Source organism: Oncorhynchus masou, unplaced genomic scaffold, assembly GCF_036934945.1.
Source record: "Oncorhynchus masou masou isolate Uvic2021 unplaced genomic scaffold, UVic_Omas_1.1 unplaced_scaffold_808, whole genome shotgun sequence".
In the NCBI taxonomy this organism is placed as follows: Eukaryota; Metazoa; Chordata; class Actinopteri; order Salmoniformes; family Salmonidae; genus Oncorhynchus; species Oncorhynchus masou.
In genome coordinates this window covers 15,738-23,044 of record NW_027014552.1, presented here as the reverse complement: position 1 = coordinate 23,044, position 7,307 = coordinate 15,738, and the positions used below count along the sequence as shown (strand labels likewise).

General features: G+C 48.2%; 1 long non-coding RNA gene across 1 annotated transcript; it reads right to left on the bottom strand.

Moving 5' to 3' along the window:
- Positions 1-452: 452 nt before the first annotated feature.
- Positions 453-2,118, bottom strand: LOC135537531 (uncharacterized). Its single transcript, XR_010455245.1, has 3 exons — positions 2,034-2,118; positions 1,593-1,664; positions 453-548 (listed from the first exon to the last, which is right to left on the bottom strand). It is a non-coding gene; the product is annotated as an uncharacterized LOC135537531 (long non-coding RNA).
- Between the last annotated feature and the right edge of the window lie 5,189 nt (positions 2,119-7,307).

Here is a 7,307-nt window from a genome sequence, read left to right as displayed (position 1 = left end):
CTACGGTGAGTGTAATATGTACGGTTCATTCTTTTTTATTATCTCCTTCACTTGCTTTGGCAATGTAAACATATGTTTCCCATGACAATAATGCCCTTTGAATTGAAAGAGGCAATAGAGAGTCTAGGGGGGTCGGTAGTCAGTGTCAACCTCACAGTACACTAAACACAAATATGTCTGATGACATCATCAAAAGACAGTTAGTGCACATTAACCCAGATGGATGTTTCTCAATTCATCTTTTCCTCCTCAAAACAGACTGGAAAAGAAAGTCAGAGGCGAAGGACCTCGACTCTCGACTTTGTTTCCTCTCCATGATCAGAGCTCCTACCTCATCCCCTGGACCTTAGACTGGACTCCAGCAGGCGACTTCTGTCCTTTATCTCCCTTCGTCTGTCCGTCCAGCTCCTTTCTTTGGGCCTCCCAGTCCTCCTTCCGCTCCTCCTCCGTCTTCTCTCCTCCTCTTCCCTTCTTCAGTACAAATTGAGGCGTGGTACCGGATGGTGCTCCTCTTCGGCGGTTTCTTCTGGAGCTGCCGTTTTACCTTACTGCAGATACAGTTATGCTTTTGTTAGGTTTTTATTTTCAGGTTCCGTAGCCCCTCCCCTCTGAGCCATAGGTTACCGTAGCCCCTCCCTCTGAGCCATAGGTTACCGTAGCCCCTCCCTCTGAGCCATAGGTTACCGTGGCCCCTCCCCTCTGAGCCATGGGTTACCGTAGCGCCTCCCTCTGAGCCATAGGTTACCGTAGCCCCCTCCCCTCTGACCCATAGGTTACCGTAGCCCCTCCCCCTCTGACCCATGGGTTACCGTAGCCCCTCCCTCTGAGCCATAGGTTACCGTAGCCCCCTCCCCTCTGAGCCATAGGTTACCGTAGCCCCTCCCCTCTGAGCCATAGGTTACCGTAGCCCCTCCCCCTCTGAGCCATAGGTTACCGTAGCCCCTCCCCCCTGACCCATAGGTTACCGTAGCCCCTCCCCATAGGTTACCGTAGCCCCTCCCCCATAGGTTACCGTAGCCCCTCCCCCCATAGGTTACCGTAGCCCCTCCCCCATAGGTTACCGTAGCCCCTCCCTTCTGACCCATGGGTTACCGTAGCCCCTCCCCTCTGACCCATGGGTTACTGGAGCTACTGACAACGTTACAAGCATCATTGCGAAATGAGGGAGATGTTTAAAAAATGTATTGACTTTTTCAATGCTAGTTAAGGATACTGTAGTGATCACGTTTCACATTGGATTTATTAACTACAGAAAGTGTGTTTTAATTCTGGTGCCGCTCGGCACACAAGGTTGTTATCTAGCTAACGTTCAAAGGCATTCAGAGTTCCTCCGTTGGTGTAATTCAGTGGTCCTAATTCAGAGAACATGTCATAACAAGACGGAAAGCTTCCTCCATTCTCTCTCTCTCGCCCTCTAAATGTTTTATCTTGCGTCCTACACTGGCAGCACAGTGTGTGAGTCGTCATGATTAAACCTTGCTAAGGGATAACAGTTATGATTTATAACACATCTACTACTGCATAATAACAGACAGGGAACATCAGATAAACCACATACATGATTAAACCTTTCTAGGCAGCTGTAAACTCACCTGTGTATCTTTTTAAAGCCTACCATGTAGCCAGGGACAGGACAACCGGCCTGTTTGATCACATTGGCAATACTGGAGAGAGAGAGGGTGGGGGGAGAGGGTGAGAGAGAGGTGGGGGGAGAGGGAGAGAGAGGTGGGGGGAGGAGAGAGAGGTGGGGGAGAGAGAGAGGTGGGGGGGAGAGAGAGAGGTGGGGGGAGAGGGAGAGAGAGAGGTGGGGGGAGAGAGAGAGGTGGGGGGAGAGAGAGAGAGAGGTGGGGGGAGAGAGAGAGAGAGGTGGGGGGGAGGGAGAGAGAGGTGGGGGGGGAGAGGGAGAGAGAGGTGGGGGAGAGAGAGAGGTGGGGGGAGAGAGAGAGGTGAGTTAATACCACAGCTCCCATCAGACCGTGCTGCTTTACAAGCCCCTCCCCCTGTGGATCCCTAGGCTCCTCCCCCTGATGTACCTGCGTAGAAGAGGCTTGTCATCCTCGGTGAAGAAGGTGACAGCTCTCCCTGTGCGTCCCGCCCTGCCAGTACGACCTAGGATTAGATATACAAAGATGGACAACCCTTCATTACATACATACTGTAACTGGTGCACTATATAGGGAATAGGGCTCTGGTCAAAGTAGTGCACTATATAGGGATTAGGGCACTGGTCTATAGTAGTGCACTATATAGGGAATAGGGCCCTGGTCTATAGTAGTGCACTATATAGGGAATAGGGCCCTGGTCTATAGTAGTGCACTATATAGGAATAGGGCTCTGGTCTATAGTAGTGCACTATATAGGGAATAGGCCCTGGTCTAAAGTAGTGCACTATATAGGGAATAGGGCCCTGGTCTAAAGTAGTGCACTATATAGGGAATAGGGCTCTGGTCTATAGTAGTGCACTATATAGGGAATAGGGCCCTGGTCTAAAGTAGTGCACTATAGGGAATAGGGCCCTGGTCTAAAGTAGTGCACTATATAGGGAATAGGGCTCTGGTCTATAGTAGTGCACTATATAGGGAATAGGGCCTGGTCTATAGTAGTGCACTATATAGGGAATAGGGCCCTGGTCTATAGTAGTGCACTATATAGGGAATAGGGCCCTGGTCTATAGTAGTACCACTATATAGGGAATAGGGCCCTGGTCTATGTAGTGCACTATAAAGGGAATAGGGCTCTGGTCTATAGTAGTGCACTATATAGGGAATAGGGCTCTGGTCTAAAGTAGTGCACTATATAGGGAATAGGGCTCTGGTCTAAAGTGGTGCACTATATAGGGAATAGGGCTCTGGTCTAAAGTGGTGCACTATATAGGGAATAGGGCTCTGGTCTATAGTAGTACCACTATATAGGGAATAGGGCCCTGGTCTATAATAGTGCACTATATAGGGAATAGGGCCCTGGTCTATAGTAGTGCACTATGTAGGGAATAGGGCTCTGGTCTATAGTAGTGTACTATATAGGGAATAGGGCTCTGGTCTATAGTAGTACCACTTTATAGTGAATATGGCCCTGGTCTATAGTAGTACCACTATATAGGGAATAGGGCTCTGGTCTATAGTAGTGCACTATATAGGAATAGGGCCCTGGTCTATAGTAGTACCACTATATAGGGAATAGGGGGTCTCCCAAAAATGGTCAAAGACTCCAGAGCACCAAGTCAGACGGTTCTCTCTGCTACCTCACGGCTAGCGGTACCAGAGCACCAAGTCAGACGGTTCTCTCCGTACCTCACGGCTAGCGGTACCAGAGCACCAAGTCAGACGGTTCTCTCCGCTACCTCACGGCTAGCGGTACCGGGCACCAAGTCAGGCGGTTCTCTCTGCTACCTCACGGCTAGCGGTACCAGAGCACCAAGTCAGACGGTTTTCTCTGCTACCTCCACGGCTAGCGGTACCAGAGCACCAAGTCAGACGGTTCTCTCTGCTACCTCACGGCTAGCGGTACCAGAGCACCAAGTCAGGCGGTTCTCTCTGCTACCTCACGGCTAGCGGTACCGGGAGCACCAAGTCAGACGGTTTCTCTGCTACCTCACGGCTAGCGGTACCAGAGCACCAAGTCAGACGGTTTCTCTGCTACCTCACGGCTAGCGGTACCGGAGCACCAAGTCAGACGGTTTCTCTGCTACCTCACGGCTAGCGGTACCGGAGCACCAAGTCAGACGGTTTTCTCCGCTACCTCACGGCTAGCGGTACCGGAGCACCAAGTCAGACGGTTTTCTCCGCTACCTCACGGCTAGCGGTACCAGAGCACCAAGTCAGACGGTTTTCTCCGCTACCTCACGGCTAGCGGTACCAGAGCACCAAGTCAGACGGTTTCTCCGCTTCCTCACGGCTAGCGGTACCAGAGCACCAAGTCAGACGGTTTTCTGCTACTCACGCTACGGTACCTCACGGCTTTCTCTGCCACCACGGCTAGCGGTACCGGAGCACCAAGTCAGACGGTTTTCTCTGCTACCTCACGGCTAGCGGTACCAGAGCACCAAGTCAGACGGTTTTCTCCGCTTCCTCACGGCTAGCGGTACCGGAGCACCAAGTCAGACGGTTTTCTCTGCTACCTCACGGCTAGCGGTACCAGAGCACCAAGTCAGACGGTTTTCTCCGCTTCCTCACGGCTAGCGGTACCGGAGCACCAAGTCAGACGGTTTCTCCGCTGCCTCACGGCTAGCGGTACCAGAGCACCAAGTCAGGCGGTTCTCTCTGCTACCTCACGGCTAGCGGTACCGGAGCACCAAGTCAGACGGTTTTCTCTGCTACCTCCGGCTAGCGGTACCAGAGCACCAAGTCAGACGGTTTCTCCGCTTCCTCACGGCTAGCGTACGGAGCACCAAGTCAGGCGGTTTTTCTCCGCTACCTCACGGCTAGCGGTACCAGAGCACCAAGTCAGACGGTTCTCTCCGCTACCTCACGGCTAGCGGTACCGGAGCACCAAGTCAGACGGTTTTCTCCGCTACCTCACGGCTAGCGGTACCAGAGCACCAAGTCAGACGGTTTTCTCTGTTACCTCACGGCTAGCGGTACCAGAGCACCAAGTCAGACGGTTCTCTCTGCTACCTCACGGCTAGCGGTACCAGAGCACCAAGTCAGACGGTTTTCTCTGCTGCCTCACGGCTAGCGGTACCAGAGCACCAAGTCAGGCGGTTCTCTCTGCTACCTCACGGCTAGCGGTACCAGAGCACCAAGTCAGACGGTTTTCTCTGCTACCTCACGGCTAGCGGTACCGGAGCACCAAGTCAGACGGTTTCTCTGCTACCTCACGGCTAAGCGGTACCAGAGCACCAAGTCAGACGGTTTTCTCCGCTACCTCACGGCTAGCGGTACCGGAGCACCAACTCTAGGATCAGAAGGCTCCTTAACAGCTTTGACCTCCAAGCCATAAAACTGCTGTACATCTAATCAAAATGGCCACCAAACTATTTACATCTGACCCCCCCTTTTGTTTTTTTACACTGCTGCTCTGTGTATTGTCTTTGCAGTCACTCTACCTCCACCTACACGTCGAGGTCATGGCAGGAGCGGGGCACGGTTACCCAGTACCGTATTCGGCACACGTAACTAATAAAAAACGAGGTGAGATTTTTAGAGCTTGGTGCAGATAGTGTAGTGTAGTGATGCGCAGGGACTAACCGTACGGTGGATGTATTCCACAGCGCTGGTAGGGAAGTCGTAGTTCAGCACCAGGTTGACACCCTTAAAGTCGATACCTCGAGCAGGGCCATACAGATCAACACCCAGATATCACCCGACCGGAAACTACTGATCACGTTGTCTCTCTGGAGAAAAAAACAACTGTTAGGGAATTACTTATAGGAGTGTGTGTTGTACTATACTTGGGAGTACAGTAGTGTGTGTGTGTTGTACTATGCTTGGGAGTACAGTAGTGTGTGTGTGTGTGTGTGTGTGTGTGTTGTACTATACTTGGGAGTACAGTAGTGTGTGTGTGTGTACGTGTTGTACTATACTTGGGAGTACAGTAGTGTGTGTGTGTTGTACTATACTTGGGAGTACAGTAGTGTGTGTGTGTGTGTGTGTGTACGTGTTGTACTATACTTGGGAGTACAGTAGTGTGTGTGTGTTGTACTATACTTGGGAGTACAGTAGTGTGTGTGTGTGTACGTGTTGTACTATACTTGGGAGTACAGTAGTGTGTGTGTGTGTACGTGTTGTACTATACTTGGGAGTACAGTAGTGTGTGTGTGTGTGTGTTTGTACTATACTTGGGAGTACAGTAGTGTGTGTGTGTTGTACTATACTTGGGAGTACAGTAGTGTGTGTGTGTGTTGTACTATACTTGGGAGTACAGTAGTGTGTGTGTGTGTGTGTACTATACTTGGGAGTACAGTAGTGTGTGTGTGTGTTGTACTATACTTGGGAGTACAGTAGTGTGTGTGTGTGTGTTGTATTATACTTGGGAGTACAGTAGTGTGTGTGTGTGTGTGTTGTACTATACTTGGGAGTACAGTAGTGTGTGTGTGCGTGTGTTGTACTATACTTGTACTACTATACTTGGGAGTACAGTAGTGTGTGTGTGTGTGTGTGTGTGTACACGTGTTGTACTATACTTGGGAGTACCAGAAGTCCACACTAGAATAGTAAACTAACTAAAATATAGAGACCTAAGGACATTTTGCTGGTTAGATTTAGGGTTAAAACGATGGTTAGAGGTTAAGGTTAGATTTAGGGTTAGAGGTTATAGGTTAGATTTAGGGTTAGAGGTTAAGGTTAGATTTAGGGTTAGAGGAGTTAAAGTTAGATTTAGGGTTAGGGATTTAGGGTTAGATTTAGGGTTAGAGGTTAAAAGTTAGATTTAGGGTTAGAGTTAAGGTTAGATTTAGGGTTAGAGTTAAAAGTTAGATTTAGGGTTAGAGGTTATAGGTTAGATTTAGGGTTAGATTTAGGGTTAAGGTTAGATTTGGGTTAGAATTATAGGTTAGATTTAGGGTTAGATTAGGTTAGATTTAGGGTTAGAGGTTAAGGTTAGATTTAGGGTTAGATTAATTTAGGGTTAGTTAGATTTAGGGTTAGAGGTTAGGTTAGATTTAGGGTTAGAGTTAGATTTAGGGTTAGAGGTTAAGGTTAGATTTAGGGTTAGAGGTTAGATTTAGGGTTAGAGGTTAAGGTTTAGGGTTAGAGGTTAAGGTTAGATTAAATTAAAATTAGAAATTAGGTTAGATTTAGGGTTAAAGTTAAGGGTTAGATTTTTAGGGTTAGAGGTTAAGGTTAGATTTAGGGTTAGAGGTTAGGTTATTTAGGGTTAGAGGTTAAGGTTAGATTTAGGGTTAAAAGGTTAGATTTAGGGTTAGAGGTTAAGGTTAGATTTAGGGTTAGAGGTTAAAGGTTAGATTTAGGGTTAGAGGTTATAGGTTAGATTTAGGGTTAGAGGTTATAGGTTAGATTTAGGGTTAGAAGTTAAATTAGATTTAGGGTTAGAGGTTAAGGTTAGATTAAGGTTAGATTTAGGGTTAGAGTTAAAGTTAGATTTAGGGTTAGAGGTTATAGGTTAGATTTAGGGTTAGAGGTTAAGGTTAGATTTAGGGTTAGGGGTTATAGGTTAGATTTAGGGTTAGAGGTTAAGGTTAGATTTAGGGTTAGAGGTTAAGGTTAGATTTAGGGTTAGAGTTAAGGTTAGATTTAGGGTTAGAGGTTATTTAGGGTTAGATTAGATTTAGGGTTAGAGGTTAAGGTTAGATTTAGGGTTAGAGGTTAAGGTTAGATTTAGGGTTAGAGGTTAAGGTTAGATTTAGGGTT